This window comes from Centrocercus urophasianus, unplaced genomic scaffold (assembly GCF_019232065.1).
Source record: "Centrocercus urophasianus isolate 14NV4802_14NV808 unplaced genomic scaffold, USGS_Curo_1.0 seq_11, whole genome shotgun sequence".
Classification (NCBI taxonomy): Eukaryota; Metazoa; Chordata; class Aves; order Galliformes; family Phasianidae; genus Centrocercus; species Centrocercus urophasianus.
Window position 1 is genome coordinate 55,704,909 of NW_024884253.1, and position 27,755 is coordinate 55,732,663.

General features: G+C 39.8%; 2 long non-coding RNA genes across 4 annotated transcripts in view; one reads left to right on the forward strand and one right to left on the reverse strand.

Moving 5' to 3' along the window:
- Positions 1-1,260: 1,260 nt before the first annotated feature.
- LOC122155235 overlaps positions 1,261-27,755 on the forward strand; it is a 63,958-nt gene continuing 37,463 nt past the window's right edge. Inside the window, exons 1-2 of the long non-coding RNA XR_006167187.1 lie at positions 1,261-1,327; positions 1,827-1,966. This is a non-coding gene — a long non-coding RNA (uncharacterized LOC122155235). The remainder of the gene's footprint in view (positions 1,328-1,826; positions 1,967-27,755) is intronic.
- LOC122155234 lies at positions 18,810-23,842 on the reverse strand. 3 transcript variants are annotated; one of them, XR_006167186.1, is made up of 3 exons: positions 23,804-23,842; positions 20,072-20,972; positions 18,810-19,940 (listed from the first exon to the last, which is right to left on the reverse strand). It is a non-coding gene; the product is annotated as an uncharacterized LOC122155234 (long non-coding RNA). The 3 variants fall into 3 exon arrangements; XR_006167185.1 differs by adding an exon at positions 22,392-22,456 and having other exon boundaries at positions 18,810-20,972; positions 23,804-23,829; XR_006167184.1 differs by having other exon boundaries at positions 18,810-20,972.

The following is a 27,755-nucleotide window of genomic DNA, read 5'->3' on the forward strand; positions in this document are numbered from 1 at the left end:
TCCTGCCCTCTCTAATACATATGTGTGTGCATAAGAATGTGCTTTGCTTGTGCCTCTGACTTAAGCAGTAAAAAAGATGTTCTATCTTCAATCTTTGGGGAAAACTGTGAGGAGAGTGAGAGGTTTACCAGCTTGAACTGAAGTAACAAATCTCCTTGTTAGACTACCAGCAATTTGTGCTTTTGCTAAAATTTGTAAAATAACAAGATTTTTCTTTACCAAAGAAGCTGATCCATCTTGGGTCATTTAGCAGCTGACAATTTGAGCCATGTAAGCAGCTACAAAAATACATTATCAAAATCTAACTTGAATAGCTGTTCTTATCAGTGGGGATAGCATTTAAATTACTTCATTTTTAAATCCCACTCCTTCCCAAGGTGTGCAAACCTCACTCATGCTAGGGCCCACTCTTCCGAAGAGCATCCCTCGCCCCAAACCCAGCACCTGCCATCCTGCCCCTAGTAAAATAAGTTGGCAGATTAGTGTAAAGGACCTTGATTGTGTTTCCCCCTTCACTTCCCTGGGAGAGAAATGAGACCCAGAGCAGCGCTCTGCTGGTTGCAGTGTGTTTGATGATGTCAGGTTCATGGATTAAATTAGTAAACTTTGCATGCCCTACCCATTTAGGAAGAAATTACAAGGTCTCCAGAGATAATGCTGTGGCCATTCATAGAATCACAAGGTTGGAAAAGACCTGCAAGGTCATCTAGTCCAACCATATTATGATTCCGTATTTAGCCATTTGTAGCTTTTCAGCTCCATAATTAGAAAGAGGATAGTTAAATAGCCACATCAGTCCAAGGAAAGATTTTTTGATTCTCTCTGTTATGTCACTGAAAGCAGTGGCAAGAATAAACCACTGACTGTGTGGCATGAGCCTTAGTGGGTTAGGAAAAGAGAAGACTAGTACTACCTGTAACTTCAGAGGAGGTCTTGGCTCAGTTGTTTCATTACCTTGCATTTAGAATATCATGTACTTGCAAAGTAAACCTAATGACTGACTAAAAATAGCTGATGTACACCAGAATATGAAAGACATTCTACACATTGAGCAACACGACTGTGAGTTGAGAAACAGACTCACTATCTTAATTCATTTTAATTATTATTTATGTAGCAGAAATGCTAAGTCATGGCCTGAACCATTGATTGAGCACCTGGTGAAAAGGCAGGGCCAACTTAAAGGAGCTCAGGTGTATGCAGTACAGCTGAGTGATAAGAAGGGATAGAGCCAAGATCCACCCTTTTCCCAGACCTCATTTAAGGATTGGCAGTAGAGGCACATGTATTTCTCTGGACTTCCCTGTTTATTGAAGGCCTTCTGAAGGTAAGTGCTTTCTCTTTCTTTGTTTCTGTATCTACAGCTTCTGCATTTGGGCTTGTTCTCATTTGATGCAGCCTGGGATTGTGCTTCCCTGCGTCTGTCACTGTGCTTTCTATCATATTTTTGCATTGTAATTTATTAAAATCTACAGTGTAAACCACTCAATCAACCTAAAAAATAGCTTCATTTGCTTTAAAAATAACAGGATTGTAAGTAGAAAGATTAAAATTAATTTGAAATAAAACTTCGCTGATTTTAATCCATGCATGTAAATATAAACTTAAAGAGAAATTTAGGAAAGTGATAAAATACATCTTTGGTTCAGGTGGGCTGGACTGCACATTTCCAATGAGAAGAATTTTTATATATTCAGTAATATTTGTTGTCCAAAAAATAAAATCCTTTGAGGTTCCTAGCATCTGAAATTAAACTCACAAAAACCTAGTCTAAATGCAGGAGAATGATAAGAAGGATATCATATTGAATGCCTCTCCTTTTGCAGGGGAAAAAAGTACCAGCAACGTGTTCCTGGACAGAATGTACTGGGGAAATACTGGCTACATGTACTATGTGACAATTGCAGTCACTTCTACTTGGAAGTGTCAGCACTGCCATACAGAGAGGCACAAGGACCTTACTAAGGTATACAAATGTCTAAGTGAAGACAAATATTACTGTTAAAGCCAAGGTCCAAGCACCTTAAAACTTTAAATATGAAAAATGGAGAGTGTAAAAAAGTAATATGAGAGAACTGTAAAGAGGAGGAAGGGATTGTGCAAGACAGAGGTTCTAGGATAAGGTGAAATAAGTCTGATAGATGTGAAAGTGTCAGTAGCAAGAAAATAGAAGGTAGCCCTGCTTGGCTATATGTATGTGTGTGTTGGGAAGTGTTAAGAAATCTGAGTACAAAATCATGGTAAATCCAATATTTCCTGATCACACAAATTGAAATTCTGAATATGAAATGCAAGCAAATACAGCAAAAGCTGTTATAGACCACTGAGTGCCTGGCTACCACAAAATAGCTGGGATCTCTGTTTCATGGTTCTGAAGACATATCTTGACTTGATCTCATGTGATCAACAAAAGAAAGCAGCCAGTACCTGAGCAGCCTGTGCTCCTAGAGCTTTCTTGTCCCACAGGTATCTTTTTCTGCAGCCGTGGAAAGAATATGACCAAGTCCAACTCAAGATTTCTTCACTATCCAGCAGACAGAACCTTTTTCTTTTTATTTTTCCTGAAATAAATGAAGAGAGAGTTCTGATTTATTTTTTTTTAACACTGTTATAACTAGGGGAGTTTGGTGTATTTGTCAGGTCATGTCGTCTTCCACCTTTAGATGGAAAGAAAAAGAACACAGCCAAACACACTTGGGCAACAAAGTGATAGGAGCAATGAGGCAGTTTAAATAAAATAAAATAAAAAAAAAAAAACCCTTGTTATGACAAGTTACTAAAACCCACAAATGAATGCAGAATTCCGCTATTTAATATAGTGCATGCTGATGTTTAAGCAGGTCTATATCTGTCAAACAAGCCACTTTTCTGAGACTGGCACAGACTGTTCTGCATTTGGTTTCCAGAATCAGCAAATTACATTGGCAGAACAAAGCTGTCATATTTGGTGGTATTTTGTTACATCCATTATCTCACTTAAGTTTAGACATATCTTAGCAAAATCAGATCCCACTTAAAGACTGCCTTATTTTGCAACATTAAACAAAATGACAGCCTGCTTTAAAAAAAGTTCATTAGCAAGCAATGAGTTGGTGGAAAAACTGCATGGCTGCTTCAGAAATGAAGAATGAAAGCCTGAAACATGGTAACCTTTCAGCAGCGGGCCAAGAGCATACATCAGGATTATTTGACTAAACAAGAGTATTAAATGACTTCAATAAACAGAATTAAATAGAATGAAAAGAATCAAGGATTCTTTGAAATTGATTAAAGAGGTGTTACCTCAAGACTGCTGGGAAGAGATGGCACCATGGACCACTTATGCTTCAATATAACCTATATGGGGCAGTCATAAATTGTGATAATGAAAGGTCTTTGTCAGCTGGAAGACAGTAGGTACACAGCAAGATTGATTGCAATCCACCTTTGAAGAGGAAGGTTATGGCATGTCTAGGTACTTCTCTTTGGTTCAGTTTCTCTGAGGTTTTCTGATAGTCAGATTCCTTTGAAAAGTGAAATTCAGTTTTAATTCTTCAGAAGAGTGAACTAGATGTCTACTATCCTGAAATAAAGGTTTGGAGGTGGTAAACTGCCATGCTTCAGTTTAGATTTGCATTTACATGATGGAGCTGTTTTGTTTTTAAACAACTTCCCATTTCCTGGTTACATATTGTTTTTCTCTTCAGAAGGCTAGGCCTGGTCTGGTGATGATGAATAAAGCACCTGACACAGAGGTGATGTGATATCATGGGCTACCTAGTTATGCCCCAAGAACATGGTTTTTAGCTGGAGATGGAACATCACTAACACCTTTCTTATTGCTTGCATTGTGAACATCCAAGATGTCACAAGCCAGTTCTTGTGGTGCATGGTCACATACAGGTGTGCTACGGAGCAGCTTGGGGATATGTGATGGTAAAAGATATACTATGCCTATATAAACCTAGGGAATTACTGCACCAAGTTAATGTTGTCCAGAAAGGTAAACGTCCCAGGCACCACCAGGGGCATTTACCTGAGTACATCCATCCATAAATTCCACCCTGTACCCAGTGACGCAGGTGACTGAGCACAGATAGGGTTGGATTTGTTTGTTTGTTTGTTGTAATAACTTAGCTGCTTTTAACCTCTCAAGGGAAATAGCATTCTTTGAAAAAAAATGTGTGATGCTTCAAAAAGGTTATTTTCAATGTTCTTTTATTCCCTGCATCTTAAATAGTACAAAGAGTTGCAGTGATACTATGGACCTGTAATTATAGGGCTTGGGGGACAGCCTGTCTTTTCTAGTGTTTTGAATTCACTTCTGCTGCAACAATACAGACAAGAAAAGAACTTGCTGGCTAACCCTATCATTTTAATGAAAGTCTCACTTCAGCGTGTGCTTGGAAGAAGGAAGGCTCACAGCTGCTTATGAGAATCATACTCCCCCTGCTCTTGCCACATACACCCGTGGGGGCACACTCTTCAGAAGTTATTTTGTGACTTCTATTGGCATGATGGGGCTCAAGACTTGTTTTAAGGTGGGCAGGTTCCAAGTTGGATATCAGGAAGTATTTCTCCTCAGAGCAGTGAGACAGTGGCACAGCCTGCCCAGGGAGGTGTGGAGTCACTGTCCCCAGAGTTGTCCAAGGAATGTGTGGATGTGGCACTGAGGGGTGAAGTCAGTAGGCATGGTGGGGATGGGCTGACAGTTGGACTGGGTGATCTTAGTGGCCTTTTCCACTCTGAATGATTCTATGACTCTGTGATCTAGGGCTGATGAAAGCAGTTAAGAAAGATTATTCAAAGTTTCTGACAATGTATTTGCAAAAGACTATTAAAAACTGTGCTTGGATATGTATTAGAGGGGGCAAGAGAGAGAATTTTTTTTTTTCAGAAAGTGAATAATGTCATTGTTGATTTAATTAGCAAATTCTAGATGTGCTGACAAAGGAAATTTTCTTGGGAGATGCACTGTGTTGTGTCAGTGGTCTAAATGAATAGGCTGAGCTGAGTTTCTGGTAATAACAGATGAACAACACAACTCGCCAAACCTCAAACAGTGCATAAATCAATTTGCTGGGAATTAACCACTTGCTTTAAAATTAGGGGTTACTTGACAGGGTTTCAGTGATTAGGTTGTCAGGGACCTGTACTTCTAGCTGGGATTTATCTTTCATTGATATAAGTACATCCCCTTACAGGCAAAGGAGTGAGTAGGGATAGCAGTCTGAAGCACCAGGCTGGTTAGGCAGTGTGGTTTTATTCTTTGTAAGTACTAGGCGGCATTTGGAGGTGGACAAAGGAGGGAAGAACAGGGACACTTATCAAAAAGAAAATGTGCTGGCTTTGTGAACTACTAATAATGCCCAGGATATTAGTACCAGAATGGTGAATGAGGGGAAGCATTTCAGAATCCCTGCACATCACATGGCCCTTCCGTGCAATAAGGAGCTTAACAGTTTGTTAAATGAGATGCCGAAAAATGTTCAATTATACAGAGAAATTAATGGAAAGCAGTAAGCCACTTGGAGGTCACTTCATCTTGTGAAAGTTGAGCATTCATGTAGTGTACAGAGCCAGGGCACCATTTTTATGATTAAACTTATATTCCCATATACTTCAAACAATGGCAGATGGTAGACAGAGCAGTGAGATTAGGTACATATGGTAAACGTGGGGGTGGGGGGAGGTATGGGACAGACAAAGCAAAGGATCATAGACTCTGGCGGTCAAATCAGAATGTAAAAGATCAATAAAATGTTCATAGAAATTGGCCTAGGAAATACCAAGGGTCATCTGTCAGGTCTATTTATTGCAGCATTCCTGCTTTATTTTACTTAGCCAGTGGGGAATGTCCATCCCCCTCACTTCCCTTATACTGGTGATCTCTTTCACTGCTCAGGCACACTTAATATCAGAAAATAAGTCTGAAAATTTCCCAGACAGCAATGCAGGATAATCATCTATGCTGTCCCAGTGATGGACTTCAGTTATCATGGTGTCTTGCTGGGCTTCTTTACAATCTGAATCCTCCTCGTGATACTGGCTCCCAAGTCACCATTTTCTCTTAGGATCTCATCTTGGGACACTTGCCTCCCAGTGAAGACACATAAATACACCTTGCTTTCATTTTTGGTGAAATTGGGAGTCTATGCTTAAAATCTTTACTGCTGTGAAATAAAAGCTGATGAAATCAAAGGCAGTCAGTAGAAAATCTTTCAAGACAGTGGATTGCCACTTGCTTACCATTACAGAATTAGTGTCTGGCAAACCCTGAAGCTCCCTTTGGGCTTCCTTGTCCATCTCATCAAGGGGGTTATCCACAGGCAGCTTTGCTTTGATCTCACACTAAAAGTCTTTCTCTTCTCCAGTTCTCTCTTTGTTCTCTTATTCTTCCTTTCAGCTCTCTGACCTGTACAAACCAAACCCAAGTATTTCTGACAATTTGGGTGTGTGCTAGCATTCTTCTTTCTGCTCTCCTTCTCTGATTCTGTTCTGTCGTCATCCACAACTTCTCCCTCATTTTCTCTGCTCCTATCTTTGATCTCATTCCAATATTTATTTCCCTCCTTCCCCCCTGCCCCCCCCCCAACCCCCCAACATGCTGTGTTTCCTCTTTATTTTGTACTTTCTGCTTTTTCTCTTTGATCACTTTCAAGAATGTGATAATTACTTCTAGGTTTTTTTGGCCCCGGATGTTGTACATGCCTTGATATCTAACTTTAGCCCTTTCAGTAACTCATTTTTTAGCTGGGTGGCAGGAGCTAGTTCAGAATCACTAGTTTGCTTTAATTTGAACTCAGAGTCCCCTGTGCACCCCAACCAAGCTGGCTGCAGTGGCAGCTTAGCCAAACCTAGAATCAGCCAGGCAGCCCAGACCTCATCTTTGCTGTGCATTTCACCTCCCATAATGCATTACTCTACATAATGATAGCCTTCATCCAGATGACTCCTGACTAGGTCCTGTTGGAAGCTCCAGTGCACCTACAGCTTTTCAGTCTCAGCAGGAGTTAGAAATGTAATTTCTTTCTATAGCCTCCGTATAAACGTATTTTCTCTTGCTGAGCAGTGAAAAATCTGCCTGCAGTATGAACAAAGCGGTAGCCACTACAATGCAAGTGGTGGATTCTCCCCCTGGTGAAGTCAGTTGGCACAATCAGGGTCACAAAATCACAACCTTTAAAATCATCCTGAGAATGGATATATTCTGTACCACTTTCTGTCCTCGTTATGATCTCTGTCACAGGAACAAGTTATCCCTGAATCTCAGTGTCTGAGATGCTGTCTTCTCATTTTCATCAAATAATCCCTGTTCTTGTGACAAAAGATTGTAAGTAACAGGAACAAAAATGGCCCCAAATGAAGCCATTCTCATGACAAAGACTGTAATGAGAACAGAAAATGGCACAAAATCAATTCATTCTCATGACAACCTTAAGATTGTAATGAGGACAAGAAAAACAGTCTGAAATTTATCAATTCTTGTGACAACCCTGAGACAGTAATGAAAGCAGCAAATGGTACGAAATTGGTCCACTCTCGTGATAGACACTGAAACAAAACCAGAAAATAGCAACACGTTTATCCATCCTTTTGACAACCCTAAGAGTGGAACAAGAACAGAAAAGGTTAGGAAAATTAACCCATTCCTGTCACAAACAATCTGATAAGTGTAATAACCAATTGTCCTTTCCAAATGGCACAATTCAGCCATTTGAGCACTGGCTTCATACTAAACCAGAGGAGTAATTAAGTTTCAAAGTACCTTTGTGCATAGCTCATGTCTGGTTTGGGTATAGAGTAGCAGTGACTCAACCATCCTCGTTAGTGAAGAAAGCATACAAGGTGGGTGCCTCCACCAGTGCTGTTCTCACCAGCACCATTTTATTAATTTAGCATTTCTGTGTTTGTCTGTGGCATCCACAGATCTTAGTAAATGATGGGGGTCCCATTAGAAGCACAGCATCTTCTGTGTTTGTACTCTGTGGCCTTGTGAAGATGTGGGTTCTGATAACACAGGTGAAGAAGTGCACGTATGTGGGCATCGTGCTTATCTGTGTGCTTGTACAGAACATCAGCAGAGACAAATGTACGTGGAGACAGTTTGCCTTCTGTGTGTCAGGCCTGGGCCTGGCTGCACAGAAGAAAATGGAAGAGGGAAGAGGAGGGTTCAGTCAGGGATGTAGGTGAAGATGTAAAGAATATGAGTGTTAATGGGTGAAATGCAATCTGTCTTAACTAACTGGGGAGCAGAGAATTGTCAACAGTTTAAAAAAAAAAAAAAAAAAAAAATTAAAGGACAAAGTTAAAGGCAGATGGGATGAGGCAAAAGCTAATGCTGGAATATAGCTTAATATGAAAGCAGCTATGAGTGAAATGAATGAGGAGAAGGAAATGAGTAAGGAAAGAGAAGGGAGCAGTCTGTGGAATGCTGGCTTTTGAGCACAGAAGGAAAAATGCTGCACAGGAGTCTGATGCACTCACCTGCAAATGGCTACCAGAGGGGAAGAAGCGATGTGTGGCTCTGTGTTTTCTAGACTGAAAGAGAAAAGACAATTCCTCACTGAGTGAAAGAAGCATGATTTCAATGTGAGGGGAGAGGGAAGGGGGGGAAAAAACCAACAACCAACAGCAAACCTCTTTTCTCTCTCTTTTTCCAGCCACTCTAGCTTTATTTTGTGCCTGCAGTTAGCTTGTGAGTGCAAATGATATCATTAAGTTATCCAGCTATCTGACTGCACCCACAAGCTTGGAAGGCTGAATCCTATCATTTGCACCTGGGGTTAATGCACTGGAGTGAATTGTAGGTGCCGAGTAGATTCCAAAGAATTGGAGGCTGAGCTGAGGCCAATATAAAAATATATCCTGAGCATTTAGCTGGCACTCTCCCACCACTTGGATGACACCTGACCTTTGCTTCTGTGCGCGTGTGTTTTTGAGCTGCCCAAGAAGAGAGAAAATCATTTTGAAGCCTCCTGCTATAAAAGTCAGTATCTCCCCGAGTGGACTGACTGTCCTCTGAAAAAGTGTAAATGCTTAACCTTAGTCAAGTAGGCTCAAAGGGCAGCACACTGGCTTGCTGGAGGAGGAACAGAGAGGGAGAAAGTGTCAGCATGTACATATGGGAACTATTCCCTGGCTTTCTCCTGGGCTTTCACTACCTTTTGTGTTCACTCTCCAAATTTAAGGCTTATTGGCACTTGCCCAGGCTATGTGAAAGGCTTCTTGCAACAGACTAAGGTGTGGGTTTCGTTATGGTTCATAGGGAAAATAAAAAAATAATAATAATAAAAAAGCATCTCCACATTAAAGGGAGCGTATGTCTTTAAAAAAAAAAATCCTAAAAAGAAATCAGTTGTTAGAGTTGGTGTTGCCCCAGTGCCAGCTTTATGCCTTCGACTAATGCGTTTCTCCAGGAACAGTCTTTAAATGAGAAGTTACGGCTGCTTTTCTGATTGAAACAAACTAGTGTTGATTGCTGATCAGCCATCTGTAAAGGAGGGCATCTCAGGAAGGATATGAGCTAATGAAAAAATGGACCTGATTTGAAAGTGTGATGTGCTTCATGCCACAGGCCAGTCTGAGTGGCATGAGATTATATCAGTGCAAGTGAGAGGTAGATTGAGAATAAGTAACTTCTGTCTTAAAGATTAAATGGCAAATTTGCTATTAAATGTGAAAGACATAAAATGGAATTAACGCTTTGAGGGTGTTAGCTGTGGTTATATACACTCTGCAAATGGCACTTCTATCCTGTCACTTGCATTGTCAAACGGCACACTCTTCTCATTGCAGCTCAATTAATACTCATCCAGAAGTATCAATTAAAGAAATGAGAAATGAAGTGTTGACCCTTAACAGCCACCCACACATCACCCACTTCACAAGCACATTTCGTGTGGCATTACTTCTCCAAATGACCTTTGTAACTGGTAAAATATTATTGATGAAATCATTAGGTTTCTTGGTAACCAATTGATAATTTTCATCTGGGTTGCTTGGTGCTGATAACATTACCCTTGTTGTAACTAAGAGACAAATGCTGCCGTGGAAGCACACGGGGCTCACTGGGTACTCCTGCATTTTATGCTCTGAATTTCCAAACATCTGAAATGAACAGGCCTGTCAATTTAAAAAACAAACAAACAAAAAAAAACAAACAAAAAAAAAACCAAAAAAACCAACAAACAAACAAACAAAAAAACCCAAAACAATGAAGCATGTAAGTGATTGTAAGTGATAAAGGTAGCTGTTGTGTTATTGTGTGAGGTATGTTATGCTGAACTTCATTATGTTTTGTCTCATTATTACATTGTACCCAGCTGCATGCTCTTGCTTTGTGATATGATATGAAGTGACACAAGTAAAGACTGAGTAGAAATGCTAGATTTGGATTCAAACTAGGATGTGAAATAGAGCAGCCCAAATTTGGAAAGAGTTGGATTGAAGTATTTTGCTTGGGACAAAGGCCAAATGCAAACTTGGCTGTGATATCTGATTAATTTTGAAGAACCCCAAAATGTAAATATATCCAAATTCAAAGTTTTGGGGTCAAAAGCAACTCTAAATGTGAGCACAGATGAACTGAAAGTGTCAAGTGGAGTATCCTCCTGTATTTTAAAGTTTTCTTTTCACCCCTCATTTCTTTTCTTGGTTTTTTTTTTTTTTTTTTTTTTTTTTTTTTTTTTGCCAACAGATTCAACCCTTTCCTGAAATTCTACCTCATACAAATTCCTAGGATATCTGTGGATGGAAATTACTTTTGCTACAGACTTCCTTGCATAGTCAGATCTTTAGTCATTTGATTTTATTTTTTTTTTAATTTTCTTGAATGCTTTTGATTGTGTGGGTGTTGCTGTACATGCCAGTATGCTTTGTGTCAGTTCTTTTCACTGCTCTGCCATTTATGCTTCATACCAATACTTTTCCTTCTAGTGCAGCATCAAATATTTTCCTGTAGATTTTAAAATCATCAATTACGTTGGTTTTTGTTTTATCATGTTTTTACATATACATTTGTATGTAATGCACACACCAAAAAAATAAAAAGAGATGGTAGAACCTGGCTTGGTCTTACCTCAATGGAAGGAAGCTCTCCTTCTGTGACCTTTGTACTGTTGTGCTAAGAGACCATCAGTTTTGCTGGAGGATAGGTTTGCTAAGTCTCCAGTCAAGCCTAAATTGAAGGGCCAATGCATATGTGCTGCATCTTATTATTATGCATATCACCACCAAGGCAGACTGTCATCATTTTCAAACCATAATACTTGCAAGTCAAGACTGTCAAAGCTGCTTAAGGGATTCAGATACCCCATTGCCACATAGCTAAATGGGGCTATTTTGAGATGCTCAGTGATAGTGTTTACTCCAGGGAGTGCATGAGAAAATCCTTATGTGTGTAGAACACACTTTCCAGTGTGGATGCCTTGGTGGAGGGGCCCTGTGTAGAGACAGACACATGAAAATGGAAAGGCCTAACAGTATTCTGCAAAGAAAAAACAACAACAACAGCAACAACAACAAAAAACGTGGTGATGGGCTAGATTTCCAAGCTCTGCTTATTTTGGTAATGCTCAGTTTTCAATCCAACCCAGCTGAAATAGAGAATGACAGATTGCAAAGACACTGATGGTTGAAGTTAAGATTGCTAAACGTGGTTTATGAAAGATTTTCTTGTCAGTTGTTTGGACCTTATCAAGCTTAAACTGTTTATGTGGTGATTTCTGTGCTGAGAATTGCCTTCATTCAATCACGGATGCAAGGGTAGGATAGAAAAGTAAAATAAACTAATAAAAGTAAAACAATGAAGTTGGAACTGGGGAAAACATACAAATAAGACCAGAAACAATGATATACATATTACACTGTGGTTGAAAACTCAAAAGAAGAATGTCAAAAAATGCCAGAAACTGTATCTCCAATCTTAATCATTGCTCTGGTTCCTGTTCTGTATAGCACTCTCTCTATGATATTACTACTTAGGATTTTTCATTTGACAACCTGTGTCTGGTTTATTGAGAAGAGCATCCTGTGCTGTGCTGTGATCTGGACAATGCAGTGGCTGTAGGCAGACACTCTCCTTGCTTACATGTTGTGGAAATGAAAAAGGCTCTTGTGCCTGGGACAGGAAAAGTAGGGGAAGAAAAGGATTGACCGCAGAACTCTACTAAAGGGTTGCATCATGCAGAGTAACTTGATTCTAACCCGGCTTCATTCCCAATTTTTTTCATCTCATAGCAGGCAAGTTGCTTTAGAAAAACACTTCAACAGGGAGGCTGATTTTCTGGGATTGGAGTAAGGTGTTGGAGGTCTGATTGTTAGAGCTGCAGACTTCCTACTGCCACACCTGAGGTCAAGAGGATATCTGCTTTGAACAGAAAAAGTACTGTGAAAGTGCAAAACTCTACAAAATCAGACCACAGCATTTTTAGTTGGAAATCCCAAATTAAATGACACTTCTGAGAATTTTTGTATTAACCTCTGTCTCAGTCTTTATGAATTTAAACCAGAGGCAGTAATTTCACATTTCTTCACAGTATTGTTGTGAAAGTAATTTCTTAACTATGGCAAAAAATCTAAATGACTGTTACAACAATACCACAAGAAGAGGGAGAGAGGAAAACAATAATTTTGTATTCATTGAAGAGCTGGACAACATGTGTAGTTACACACTGAATGTTGTTGAGGATAAAGAGTAATACTGAATAGTAATCTGGTTTGAAGAACCCTGTTCTCCTTGTTTATCGAATAGGGAAGGTACTGTGAAAAAACAAGGCACAATGGTGTAGTTAAGGGCTATGCCATGACACATAAACTGGAAGAGGACAAATGAAGGTTTTCTATTGACATCAATTTTGACTTTTTATCTTCTGTTAATTTTCTTATCAACTTTGGCATTTTTAATGTATTCTTAGATTAAAAAATATATGATTACTGATATTTGAAGATACAGTTAAATACTCACACTTGATATACAATTAGATTTGTATTTACATATGAATAGTTCTGTAAGTGGTGAAGGGAAACTCTTCCATCTGTTGGGAAGAGCAGCCTGTTGGGCTTAGTGTCTTACATACTTAGAGTGTGTGCATAATGACTCAAGGGCAAAATCTAGGGATACTCATCAAGTGAAAAATGGCATCTGTAGAGGATGGAAAATGAAAAATATTTTTTAGTCATTTGACAAATTCTCTCCAACCCACATTTTTTTTTTTTTTTTTTTTTTTTTTTTAATTGAAAGGCTCTGTGTAACTGCTGGTATTGTCTATTACTGGGATGAAGCAGGGAAAGGTAGGCTGACAGATGGATTTGTCTGTATCACAGACATGTTCTATAGCCACCCCTCCAAGAATGAAGGCATAAAAGAATGTGAAGGTGAAACTTAAAATGTGTATGGATGTTCCTTTTATCCAGGAAAGGACAACTAACAAAGCAGGTGGAGCGCAGTATTTTCTTTGCAGGCGTTCTATCAGGTTTATAATGACATAGTTTGGAATAGGAGAGTCACAGTGGACTCCCTTGCTTAACTGTCGTCATCACTTACCATTTGCAAAATGGAAGGCTTTCTGATCCTGTGTCGATGTGCGTGACTCACCCTCAGTGACTCACAGTGAACAGGAGCTCTGTAAAGCAGTTTCAGCTGGAACTCGAGCCCTGTGCACCATGTGGTGTATGAAGTCGAAATGAAGTGGCAAGCTGTCCTTTCCCCTCCGCACCCCGCCTCACCCCTCACCCTCAATCATATGGCCAGAGCTGCTCAGTAAGTGGCTGATCTGGCAGACCAGGAATTTAGAAATTATTCAATAATGCTAATTGATGGGCAGATCAATCCAAGTCCATCTTTCTTTTTTTTTTTTTTGGGTTGCTTCCAAACACAAACCACAAAAGGAATGTTTCCAGTACACATATTGGGTTTACATGACTTGTGGTGGAGGATAGCACTCCTGTGAGACCTGGACGTTTTGAGGACTGTGTGGCTATCTGAGGAGATGCTGAAAGAATTTATTATTCAAGCTGCCCAACTTGCAAATCCAAGTGGGTTTTGCTGTAGAAAGACCCATGCAGTCTGTGTGGGGGGGATACTTGCCTTTAATATCTTTCATCCTTTGTGACATTGCATGCTGGACTACAGATTATAACCACTTTCAGAACAAAGGTTCATGAGGGAAAGAATCAGTTTAGGGAATGGTTGTCTTACCTGTTGAACATGTGAAATTAGGACTGATTGCCACAAGTGGCAGGAAACGAAAGATCTGCAGGTAGGTGCATGAAGAAGACTAATGTCTCAAGGAAGGATTTAGCTGATCTATACTAGAGCTGAATTCTTTAGGTTTACCACATTAAAAAGCTTGTACTCACATCTTACCCACATCACATTACTAGGTCCGGTTGATAACAGAATGGAGGTTCTGGTGAATAGTAGGATGGATACCCAGCTCTCTGGGAATGGTCCCTAATTGTTAAGTGAAATGCTTAATGAGAGACGCACTGTTAAGTGCCTAAAGCTACTTGACTAATAAGAGAATGGTGTTCCTAGCCGTTTTGGAGCCCGTGACCCTGAACTGAAATATCAGTAATGGATATACCACTGACTGCTGGAGAAGGCTCTTCTTTCCAATTTGTACTAATGCGCAAGATTTCTACAATTAGATAAACCCACAGGCAGTCTTCCAGTTAATAAGACTTGTTAGCCAAAAAGGATGTAAGAATGGGCTGAAAACAGAAAAAAAATACAAAAGAAAACAAAAACCTAGGATAAAACTTTGAATTCTCTTTATTCTCCTTGCTGTGTTTGCAACACATCTCCTTCTTCCTTCCCATGCATATAGTAATGAATGAATTGAGTCATAAGAATGCTTGTGGAAACACACTGCTTAAATGGAGAACGGGTATAGCTGCAGACAGCACATAAAAACCTCATAAATAGGAGTATCCTAACCAGCAGTGTGAATGGCTCAGCCAATCTGGAAGCAGAAATGAGGCCACATGATTTGTTTGTTCAGACAAAACTAGCACAGGCAGCTACAAACTGGTGGCGAAGAAGCTGCAGAACAAGAAGTATTAGTATAAATTATTCATTGTGGATCAATTTGAATAATGAGCAAATCTGAGAAAATAATGACCCGTTCACACACAATTTGCATGGAGAAAAAAGCAGCTAAAATTGATAAAATTCTTTGTTACAAATTATTTGCTGTGCACTGGGTGTTGGCATAACATACTCTGAAGCCTGACAGTTCCAGAATAATTAAAATATTAAAATGGCTCCATTTTAATCTTTGATCACATATCTAGATCGCAATGCAGAAATGTCATGTTTACTCATGACTCATAATGAAGAAATGTAGAAATGTCATTATTAGAAGCCCTGTTTTTACTGCATCACGTATCAAAATTCACAGGCAAACCATTACATTTCCTTTTTCATTTTGCAAGCATTTGTTTCCTGGAGGAGCTGAGGCCCACATTCTCAAAACCAGAGGACCTCCTTATACAGGAAATCTGAGCCACCAGATGGCTTTCACTTTCCTGCCACCCACCACCCAATATTTGGGATGGCTCCAAATTTGCTGCCAGATTCTTATTTCTCCCCTTTTGCTCTAGAAGCCTGGCTCCCAATTTTATTGCACCCGGAGACTACTTATGATTGATTTTATAGCATAGACTGAGGAAGAAATGATTAAAAACTTACTGTTTCACCAGTCTTCTGTTGGTGAAGAATTGCCCTCTTCAGCCTTGTTTGATGGCCTTGAGGAATGAGACTGTGTGTGGTCCATTCTATTTAAGTGGGACTAAGGATGTATTGTAGTGGTTGCACTGATGGTGGTGGCATACCCTTCCACTTGCAGCAGTATGCCTGAGATCAGCATAGCGATGAGGTCAGGATGAAGCAGATCGTGACTCAAACCCCAAAAGAGCAGTCTCTGCTCTTCTCTACTGACAGATCTGCTAGTCCAAATGGTTGCCTTCAATACTGTACTCTGCTGGAGCACAGAGAACAATGACAATGTCCAGGATGGGAAAGATCTGAATAAAAACCCATTGCAGGAATGGAAGAAAAAAAAAAAAAAAAAAAAAAAAGATAAGTAACTGAAATTAGGCATGCTCAAGAGAAAGGGAGCAGCAGGTGTTTGCATACCAGCACATCTGTTTAGAAAATACTTCTTTAAATCCAGATTAAATATATAGTTTTGAAGCTTGACCTTTCTAAGTAATTAAAGATTTGCCTGGCATGCCTTTCAGAGATAAGCTGATATAGACAAATGACTAAAATCCTTAGTTTCGGAAGGGCACTATAGTTTTGTTTCTTGTGTTTTTGTTATGCAATTGGATTTGTGCACAAAATACTTCAGAGTTTGGGATCAGGTCACCACTCACCACGGTTCACCACAGTTCACCGTGATGAATGAATTGAAGAATAGCAAAATCCTGGCCTTGTAAGAATGTAGCTGAGTAGATCTAGTGGAAATAAATAGATCTAGAGCACTTGAGAGAACAGAGGAATACCCGTTCTGTCACCCTATTGTCACAGTTTTGTTTTTTGGTTTGGTTGTTTACTTGTTTGTTTTAATGAAGTTTCCCAAGAGGTCATCTGACGAGGAAACATCTTGCAATGAACTGTCAGTTCTCACTACTACTCAAATGAAGCTACAGAATTGAGTCTTGATCTTAACAAAAAGAGGTAGCAGATATTGAGTTTTGAGAAGAAAGTAATCTGCCTAATCAGCTCACTACTGTTTAATATAAAATTGGCTGTATTTTGTCTCTTTTGGCAGGAATTAGCTCTTTTTATCTCTCTCCGTTGGTTCCTCAGCTCTCTTTCTGACCTCTTATAAGCAAGTAAAAGCATCCTTCTGCTCTATAGTTACAAGGTGTAGCAATCACAACAACAACAAAACAAATGGTAATTTGAAATCTGCAACATGCGTTTGCAACAAATTTTGACTTCCTGTGTTTGTGAGGGTTTAGTGTGATAATGATTCTTTATGATGTGAAATCAGTCATTGGTATTAATGATTAATTTTCTTTAATTACTAACAGGTGAAATTACATTGACTAGCAAGTGTCTGTTGAGCTTCTAGGTTTATTATTCTCTTTCTACTGGATCTTGAGTTAGATTTGGATTTGTTATTATTGTTATTTACAGGAACCCTGGGTAGCACACTACCATATGACAGTGAAAATTTCCCACTTCTATTACAGTTGGCAAAAGGCAGTCCTTTCTTATGATAATAATTCACATAAGTACCCTGGCTGAAATGTGATTTTTTTTTTTTTTTTTTTGGCTTTTTGTAAAGTTGGCAAAACATCAACTTTTGCTACTTTTGCTTTCTGCAAGAAATTGTCCTCACAGCTCCACTCAATGATAATTTGTGGCTTCTTACCAGAAAGCTAGATCTGTGTCACTTGTACAAAGGTCAGTGAATTCCAGCTCTAAAACATCTCCAGGAATACAAGCCTGGCAGGAGAGAAGGTATGAAGCCAGATCGCAGTCTATTACAGTTCATTGCTATAGGTTTATTCAAGGACTGCTGAAATGAAAACAAGTAAAACTAGTTTAACTTTTTTTTTTTTTTTTTTTTTTTTTGTAGGCTTACTTTCCTTTCTTGCTCTTTTCCTTGGTATAAAGCAGCTTGTGACCCCCCAGTTGTATGTTATACACAATATGCCTACATCATATTTCGTTGTACTTGATGCATTAAATAATGCTGTGCAGAGAAAACTATGGTAATAATCTTTTCTGGGCTACATAGGAGAAAAGCTGCCTATGTGTCCGCTCTTATGGAAATGCAAATAGAGGAGGTGGAATGAAGAATATTGTTTTCAGATAAAACACTGTAAAATGCTTTTAATAACCCTCGATTCTGATTAAGTGATGTATTTACTGTTAGACTTTCATTACTATTAGAAGAGCTTTTTGAAGGGTCTGGAGCTGGTTTCGTGAGCATGCTGATTCTCTGCTACTAGTGACCCTGTCTTGTAACACTTGAGTTTAAATGTCCATTACTATTTGCATTAACTAATTGTTAATTACAACAGAACAGGGGAAGTGCATAAGACAAGTCATATGAATGCCAAATGAGTATATTAGTGATTGGTGTTATCACAGTGAATACAAAATGATTTCATAATGACTGGGGAAGTAATATATAAAGGAAAGAACTGCTTCCTATTTGATATACTCTCCACAGAACTATAACTTGTTCTTGGACATCATTCAGAAGCTGTGACATAGCCTGGAGGCCTCTAATCCAGTCCTGCAAGGAGCTTGCTCTGAAACGCATTCCACACCCTTGCGGAGTAAGACATGTGTTGGAATTTATTATTTATGGCTCATTGTTATGAGTTGCTGCTATGGCCCAAAGCGTTATAGCTCATACTCAATGCTGTAGAGAGTCTATGCTTTGTAACTTTGAGCCACTGTATTTGAGTCAACACTAAACCTGGAATACTAGAGGAAAGCATTTCACTGGAAGGAGCTTAAAAAGAGTGTTTTTGTGCCTAGATAACTATCTATGTTATCTAGTTACCATAGCCATTCTACTCTATTCTGTGATGGTTACTTTTTGTAGGACATTTATAACGGTAACATTTTAGGACAATGCTGATAAGTTCATGCATAACATCTTGTTATGTGCTCTTCTTTGGGGGACTTTGCCATTGCCAACCCACCATACAATGAACTTCAGTGTTGGGAAACAGGATAGATCTTCAGGAAGTTTGGCACCCGTTTTAACTAGCAATACAAGTACGTAAGATTTGTTGTCACCTGATGTTCTCATAGAACACAAGCATGAAGAAGTGAAGTTAATACTTTTGTTTAAATGTTGTGGAATTTTTGTTTAGTTCTGAGAAGAGTCTTTCACTTGATAAAAATAGAAGTTTAGAATCCTTCAGTCTAACTACCCAAGTGAAACACCAGGTCCTACTCCAATAGAGTTGGAAGAATAAACAGATCAGGTGAGTGAATCAGTCCACAGCACTCTGCAGTCATTTAGAGTCTATTCTTTGGATGAGGCTCTATCCAAAGGCTGAAGTGCTGTGCTGCATACACAGGAATTCATTGTTTTAGGAGAAAGGCCAAACACTAGTAGGCACTGATAAGTGAAGTGGCATGTAGCACAGTGGTGAGTGTCCCTGGCTCTGAATGTTTTGGCGGCAAAGACTATACATTTGCCAATTTTGCATTCAAAGAGTGGATTGATAAAATAATCTGATGAGTCTCTCTCCTCTTTTATTTCTGTGATTTAAGAGGAGGAGGCTGTTTAGTAACCAGTGGGCTCCAGTTCCACTGGAATAAAGACATTAAATGCAATGTTTCTGATAACTACAAATTACCCCATGAGTACAGTAGTTCCTGGGACTTTCTGGTGACCCACCGTGAGAATTAATAAAGATGCCCTTTTATAAAGTGCAGTATTTCTGGCAGTTATTTTTAATGGGTCGTTCTGTGTTAGAAAATCATGCCTGCAAGATTCCCTGGAGTGGCAGTTGGGATGATATTACTTTCAATGAATCACAGCAGCCACCATAAGGGCAGGGCAGTATCTATGGCAGCAGTACCACGCAATGGTGCAACATCAAATGAATGACTCAGCTGGTGACATCTGGCCCCTCTGATCATAACAATTCTGTAGTGTGCAGTACTCCAAAGAGTCCATCCTTCAAGATGATATGCTAGAATGAGGTGGTTTCTTTGTGTTTATCTTGGGTGCCTTCAGGCAGGCATAGGAGATCCTCTGAGAAAAATGCAGGAAGTAATGGAAGTTGGCCTCGTAGGTTCGGTTCTTCATTGGTCAACAATTACTGTGCACCTTAGTGCTGCTGAGCTTGCTTATGGAGGAAAAACATTGCTTTTGGGAGATGTTCCAGTAGGAAGAAAGATGTTGCTGTGGCCTTGAGAAGAGCGATGGAGCATGAAGAAGATTTTTAAGCAAATTTCAGTTTTCTCTTCAAGGCTAGGTTTTAGAAAAGAGAAAGGAAATAATTTTGGATGTTGCTTTACAGCTATGAAATACCATTACTAATTTCCTATTTCATTGGTACCTTCATTATATAAAAAATTTATATATTTTTGTTTGCACAGTACCTTTCATGAAAGAAAGTTTTCTTGATGATACTCGGGTGTTGCAAAGGCAAGAGTGGAACAATCTGTGACAAATAATGAGAGTGAAATGCCAGCCTTTGAAAGGGCTTTGCTTTCCCTACATCGAGTGCTTTAAAAAGCCATCTGCTTACTTGAAATGGCTGCAACACATGGTGCTCTTCCCCAGTCCAATATGTGCTGCAAATTGTAGGCACATGGATCCAGTCAAGGACACAGTGTCTGCCTTAACTTTGGATCTCCTTGCTGTTGTCAGTAAGAGTCTCATCCTTAAACTTGGCTCTTGTGTGTGTTAATTATTTCCTCTTCATGTCCAGCTGGCACAGTGCATCAGCACCTTAAGTTGCTCAATTTGATCTTTGTGCTCATGAACAAGGTAATTAAGCAAGCTACAATTTAAGGAAACGTATTTGCCTTGACTTGTTGCAAGTCTTCAGACAGTGCTCTATCCTAAATCATTTGATAATGTAAGATGCTCTGTGCAGTTTCCCACTTCACTGAGGTTTAGTTCAACAGGTCACAAAATCAGTAATTGATTCTCAGCGTGTCTCTGTTGATTTTATTACAATAATGAGGACCATCTTTTTTCATCTCTGCTAATATGTTACTAAAACTATTGGCTTCTCAGTTTGGTGTCAGGATGACTTTGACAGGTTGTTAGCAACTATATGATGTACAGAACATCACAGAGATGTCTCAAACTGTGTTGCTGCATGCCTTAGAGAGCCTTAGGTGGTCGTGAAATAAGTGAACACACTTCCAAGAAAAAGTTACAGTAAAAACCAAAAATATTCCTCCAGTTTTGATGTCCTAATGAAGAAGTTCTTTATGCCAGCTTGGATTCTTGATCACTGAAGAGTGCTGTGTTTCACAGGAATGGGTGACACTGCAAAGCAAACATGCTGGATTAACCACCGATTAAAATCTCCGGGGAAAAGTTTCCTTATTTCCCAAGGTTCTATTTTTCTTTGTTGCCATTATTGTTTTTTTGAGTAGGAACACTTTATAGTTAAGACATGCACATCTTGAAAGACTTGTATACTCTTTCAGATTGAAAACAGCCAACAAATAATGAGATGAAAGTTTGGAAGGCAGCTCTACAGGATTATCTCTACTGCTTAATTTACCAATTTATCTGCACTATTCCCAGATTCTGGGATTCAAAAAGAAAGCCCAAAACACATCTGCCTGCTAAAACGAATCTACTGACATCAACATTCAGCCTGGGTAGATGTGACATACAGTTTTTGGTTTTAGATTCTCAAGTTATGATAATACTTTTGAGTTTAACAAGCCAAAGCTATACTGATATAGGTAACAAAATGAAGGAGTATATGCACAGCTTCTAGAGTAATGCTGCTGAGAGCAAAAAGAAAAACAATACTACCAAAACCAAGAGCAGCAACAAAAAAAAACCCCACTAATTTGAAAACAAGGAAGAACAAGGCTTATGTCCTTATACACCGAAAGTTTTTATGTACTTGCTACTAATGAAATGGATTCAACAACACAGTATTTTTATGGTCCATTTTATGACCAAGTAATTATATATTTTAGCTGGTCTAAATTAATTGCCATTTTACTGTTTTCTGGTTTAAAGGAAAAAGGTATTTATTAGCACGGTGAGGAAGACTCTCAACCAGAACACAAGCCTTTTATCAGCAAGTGGAATGAAATGAAATAAAGCTTTACTCTTCTTTCCTGCAGGAACATTTTATCTACTTTCTAGTGATATTTCTCTCTCAAAGCCACTTTAGATTTTCATGCTACATACTACTTTAGAAAACAAGTGATCAGCTCGTCTGCACTCCTCACATCCCTCTCTGAGGTAGATGATGTTAGGAGGCTCATGGAGACAGCATTAGATGCAGGCAGGTATTAGCAGACAGATAGCAAGCCTCAGGTGTTGACATGGGTCTCAAATTCAGCAAAACACATAGTGACTATTACAGTCAATGAGAATTTATTGTCTTACAATTAAGCAGGTATATATGTATTGAACTGACAATCTGGATCAAGTCCCAGAGCTGTGAAAGTTTAAAACACCTTACTAAGAACTGTTACTGACTGCTTAGTTTCTATGTCAGACTCTTCCACATGTGACCCGAGGGGAGTGAAGGATGAGCTCATCTAGCACCAATATCTTATCCATCAGTGGAAGGAGCCTGACACTTAGGGGTCTTTTGTTGTTCTTTTTCCCCAGAAGGCTAGTTAGGTAAAAGCATACTCAAACAATTTTACAAGCAGCTTAATAATATAACAAACAAACTGGATGGGGGGGAAAACAGAAGTAGTAGTAGATTACCTCCTATCAGTGGAGATTCAAATGTAAGGAGAGAGTCACGCTGAGTACTTCAGGATCACAGATACCTGATTAGGAAAGAAATGGCTATGTCTTCCAGGCCAATTCCCTGCCAGTGAGAGACTGTTCCCCCCAAATGACATTTTTGCCATGTTTTGCCACCTGCATGTAACCAGGTAGACAGCTTCTACTGCTTTTCTGAGATCTGAAATTGCAATACTGCTCTGGTTTCCCCCTGGGTGTAAACACTGCCATTTAATGAAGATAACAAAGGAGAAGGAAAGCCCAGGTGTGGCATCAGGGAGGAGCCATGAGTGCACTGCACACACGCTTGCTGGGACACTTGGCTCCTGGCAATGCAGCGCCACGTTGTCAATGCTCACACACCTGTGATCCCACCTCATAATGCTCTACTCTCCGCAGTTCTCTCAGCAATAAAAAGACTAAGCAAGAGAAGCACAGCTTTCAAAATACCTCACAGTTTGCTTCAAGTAACTTTAAATCTGATATGATTTTGAAGCTTTTATCCTGCTCCACTTCTTTTAAACCTGAACTTGTACTTTCACAGAGAATTTCTACAAGAGCTTCTCTGAAAATAATGTCTCTTATTATGTTGGTCCACAGCATCAGAGGTGGATGTTGGTGGTACGGCAGGAGAGGTTGAACCTTTCCACCAATATCCCATTACATTTTGTTGCCACGTGACAGATGGCAGCAGAGGGGCAGTCTTACAGAAAGGCATTTGACATGGAAGTGCAGATGGAGCAAAGGCGTGAAACTGAATTCCTCCATGCAGAAAAAATAGTACCCAGTGACATTCACTTGCTGAATGTTTATGGAGACCAAAGAGCGAATGTGAGGTGGTGGGTGTTGCCTTTCAGCAGTGGTTACAGACAAGGCATGTTCCAGATAGCCATGCACAGCTGTCACACCTCAAAATGAAGAGGTCTGAATTAGATCATGTGTACATATCAGCAAATTACAACCAGGAAACCATTTACAGAGCTGAATATTGGCTTCATTGCACTGGAAACAACAGTGGCAACACTGGAACATCACAAAGTTTGCAGCAGGTGGGACCCATGAATGCTTGTACAGGAACAGAAAGAACACTATATGCAGGATAGTCAGAATCTACTGAACTAACATGAGGCTGAAGGTGATACTTTCCCAGATCGCATCATTACTGGTGATGAAATGTGTTGTCGCTACTATGAGCTGGGGTCAAAATGGCAGTCCATGGAGTGGCAACATGTGAATTCATCATTAAAAGTTTAAGATGTAGCTCTCAGTGAGTAAAGCGATGTGCCCCGTTGTACGATCAATGAATATTAAGATGCTACAATTACAAAATAAACAAGAGAGTTTGGCAAAGCAGATAATGATAACAAAAACAGAATAGATAGAAAGCTCACCCTTATCCTGGGCTCACTTAGAAAACTCCAGAAGAGATCCTTCCCCACTGGTAGCCAGCTCTTAAATAGGTCTAGGAGAGGTGGAGCCTGGCTCCACCCCTTCCAGCAGCACAGCTGAATTGCCTTCACCTGTACTCCTCTGGCTGACTCATGGCTTGCCTCAGGTGATCAATCAGAGGTTCAGGCTGTGACTCAGCAGTTCCCATACACTTGTCTTTTGGGACAGGAAAAGGGTGATCCTTCTGGACTTCCTGGACCCTGAACACTCCATCAACTCTGATTGCTATATCTTGATCCTGACTAAGCTGAAGGCTTGAACTTCCACAATCAGGCCAGAAAAGAAGACAACCTTTCTCTTGCAACACAATAAATCCAGACCCTATACCAGTTGGAATACTGTTGAGTACATTGCCAGTCTTGGCTGGACTGTCCTGCCACACCCTTTGCATATCCAGATTTGGTACCTTCTGATTTCCATCTGTATGGATGATGAAAGATGGACTTTGTGGGCAACATTTTGAACATCACTGAAGAAAATGCAGAGCTAATGGTGGTGACTATGTTGAAAAATAATTTTCTGTAGCTGAGAATTTGCTCTTTCAAATAGTGTCATTGGGCTCTTTGTATCCATTAAGTGTCCGTGATAATAAATAGGAGGCATTGCTTTTGGAGTAATCTAAGTAACTTCCATTTTTTTTGTTATCCACATTCCTGTTAGTTTGTAAATAACAGTAGCACTCATTTTCTATACTTTTTTCCTTTGAAAACAAAACAAAACAATACTATGACTACTTTTGGCACTAAGCTTACAAGTCTGAAAGTGCAGTATTTAAATGATCCACGATACATTTGATTTGCAGCTGCATGCAGAGGAAGAAAAAGAGCCTATTTTAAGCTGCTGAAGCAGTCAGTCTTGGTGTTTCAGCTCACCATTATTTTCTCTCCCTAAGCAATGCCTAGTCAGCCACCATCCCAAGAAAGGCAATGCCAGCTTCAGGAAGAGTTATTCTCTGTTAAGTCTTCAGATCTTAAAGGGTGGTGGAAAACTTCACATTCTCCCAGCAGGAGAGCAGGACTCAGTGTAGGTGTAAATCTCTGGCAGCTGATTGTTGGAGCCCACAAGCTGTAACTTGTAAATAATTCACTTAGGCATAGAAAATCTGCATATGAGGATGAAATGTCATTTATAACTCATAGGATATTGGCTTGGCTGAGAACAAGTTTTCAGCTCCTTCATGTCATTAAATACCGCTAAGGAAGAAGGAATATAGATGATGTAAAATAAACTCTGCTTTTTGCTTGTAACTAGAAGAGGATGGCTAACAATAACTACACTGAAAATTAAACTCTCTGGGAGAGGAGGAAGCAGGTATTGTTTTTCTGAAAAGCAGTCAGCTCAGTACAAGTGTTGCAGTTTCTTTACCATTAACTCTGTCAGAACCTCATCCTTCACATTATTCATAGGGCTGGGCTTATAAGGAGACACTGAGCTGGAGGTGAGGTTCTGGAAGGTGCTGAGAATGTTTCTCTTTATTCATTTTTGTGACTTGGAGTGGTTTGCTGAGAGGAAAGATAGACAGAGCACCCCTCACTCAAATTCTGTGTTAGCAGAGGCAAGGTATTTTCACAAGTTGTGTAACATCTTACTTTCTGATATTACTATTACTGTTTTATATTCCTATCTGCAATACACCCTGTTTTTCAGATGTTTGTAATTTTGGCAGACCTTTATTTTTTTTTTTTTCTTCTTTTCTCAATCATTTGCCTAAAGCTTTTCATACCATCCCATGTTGAATGTGTTTGGGAACAAGTTCACCAAAATCCTCAGACAAATCATTGGTTTTATGGAGCAGAAGTAGGGAGAAGTCACTGTCTGAGAAGTCGTTGTTAAAAAAAAATTGGGAAAATGAAGAGCAAGATGAACGTATGGTTGGAAGGGGTGCAGGGAAGGAAATTGAGACTTAGCATTGAAGTAGGGTGCAGCCCTGGTAGTACTTGTGACCTGATAGCTAAATGAAGGATGCTTATTATCAGAGCGCTCGTTCCAAGTGGAATCGTGCCTTCAAAATTCATGGTATTCAGCTCTCTCACTTATCTGAGTTCTGCCTGTATATTGAATGTGGTAGGTATTAATACCCACTTTTCCACTAATTACCCTTTGTCCTCCTGCCATATGCATTGAAAGTAGAGGCAAAGGTATTCATTTTATTTTGGGCTATTCATAGGCTATCTTTAGTTCCTGCTACATTTGCCCTCTGTATCAGCTCCATTTATTCACTCTGTGTTCGCTTTTTATTTAGACAGCTGATGAAATAGCTATTTGTTTTAATCTCTTTTGCAAGGTTTAACTCAGCTTAATTTTCTGGCAAACTTTCCTTTTTGTGGGGAATCATTACTTTACCCCTGTACTGCCTGGCTAAGGAAATAGCTTTATTTGCTGTTCAGACCCTTTTCTCATTCTCTGATTCTGTACTTGACTCTAAGAACACAGTGTGGGATCGCTGCTCGCTTAGATGGGTCTGGAGTCTTTCCTCACAACCCTTTCCTTTGCCTTGCAGCCTGTGTGCTCTGCTATTCAGGTGACTTCCTTAAGTAGTTCATTAATCTCTGAGCACTCACATTTTCCTTCTGAAGACATCTGACAGATAACTCACTTTGAGTGTCTTTCCTAATGAAAACATCCTTGATCTGACAATGCTCTTGGTGCTGAAGATCGGCAGTCAATACTTTGCTTTCTACCTGCCTACCATGCACTCCCTGGCAAGCAGCTTACTCTTCCAGTTTCTGTATCAGCTTTGAAAAGTGGCTCCCTGATCATCCGTCATGGTCAGACATGCTTCTTCATGTGAACCTCACTCTTTTCTTTTTCCTAAGTGGAAATCTGTTTTCTTTTCTGCTCTGGCTCCTTGCTCTCTCCTTTTATAGTACAAGTTTTTTCGCTTTCTTCCTTGGTGCCTCGTCTTTTTCTGCCTGTTCGGGTCTTGCCTTTTATAAATTGTCTCATACAAAATGTCTTGCCTCTACAGATCCTTGTGGTATACCAGCCTGCTTCTGCACACAGCTGTCTTGACTTTCCCCCTGCATTGCTCCAAGCATGAGTTGAGCTTCACTTTTTAGGGAAGGAACAGATTACCCAACCATCTTTCATGAAAAAATCCACTGTGCTCCCTAGTTCCCCAGCTTCCCAAATAAATGTTTGCCTGATTTAAACCTTTGTGTTTGATTGTTACCCATATATCATACAGTGAGAAGAGTCTCTTAACAGACAGACTCCAAAACTGAATGGGTAATGAGTAGCTGCCCATAGACACACACACACACAGTGAGATGTCTGGCTCTCGTTAACTAGTCCTATGCCACCATAAAAAGGAAAGGAAAATGGAAGACAGCAAGATCATAGAATCATAGAATTCTTAGAGATGAAAGGAGCATCTGAAGGCCATCTAGTCCAGCTCCCTTGCAATGAACAGGGACATCCACAGCTAGATCAGGTTGCCCAGGGCCTGATCCAGCCTTACTTTGAAAGTCTCCAGAGATGGGGCATCAATCATGTCACTGGGCAACCTGTTCCAGTGTCTCACCACCCTCACTGTAAACAATTGTTTTCCTTATATCCAACCTAAATCTACCCTCTTTTGAGCTTGAAACCATTTCCCCTTTTTCTGTCACCACAGACCCTGCTGAAGAGTCCTCTTCTCTCCTGTAGCTCCCCTTTAGATTCTGAAAGGCCACTCTCAGGTCCCCTCGGAGCCTTCTCTTCTCCATGCTGAACAGTCCCAGCTCTCTCAGCCTGTTTTCATAGGAGAGGTGTTCAATTCCATGGATCATGTTTTTGGCCCTTCTCTGGATGTCTCTCAACATAGATCAGGATCCCATCTGTGCCAACAGCCACCACTGTTCTTTGCAGTCCTACTATGATTGAAGGTCACAAGAAGGGAGGAGACATTCACTG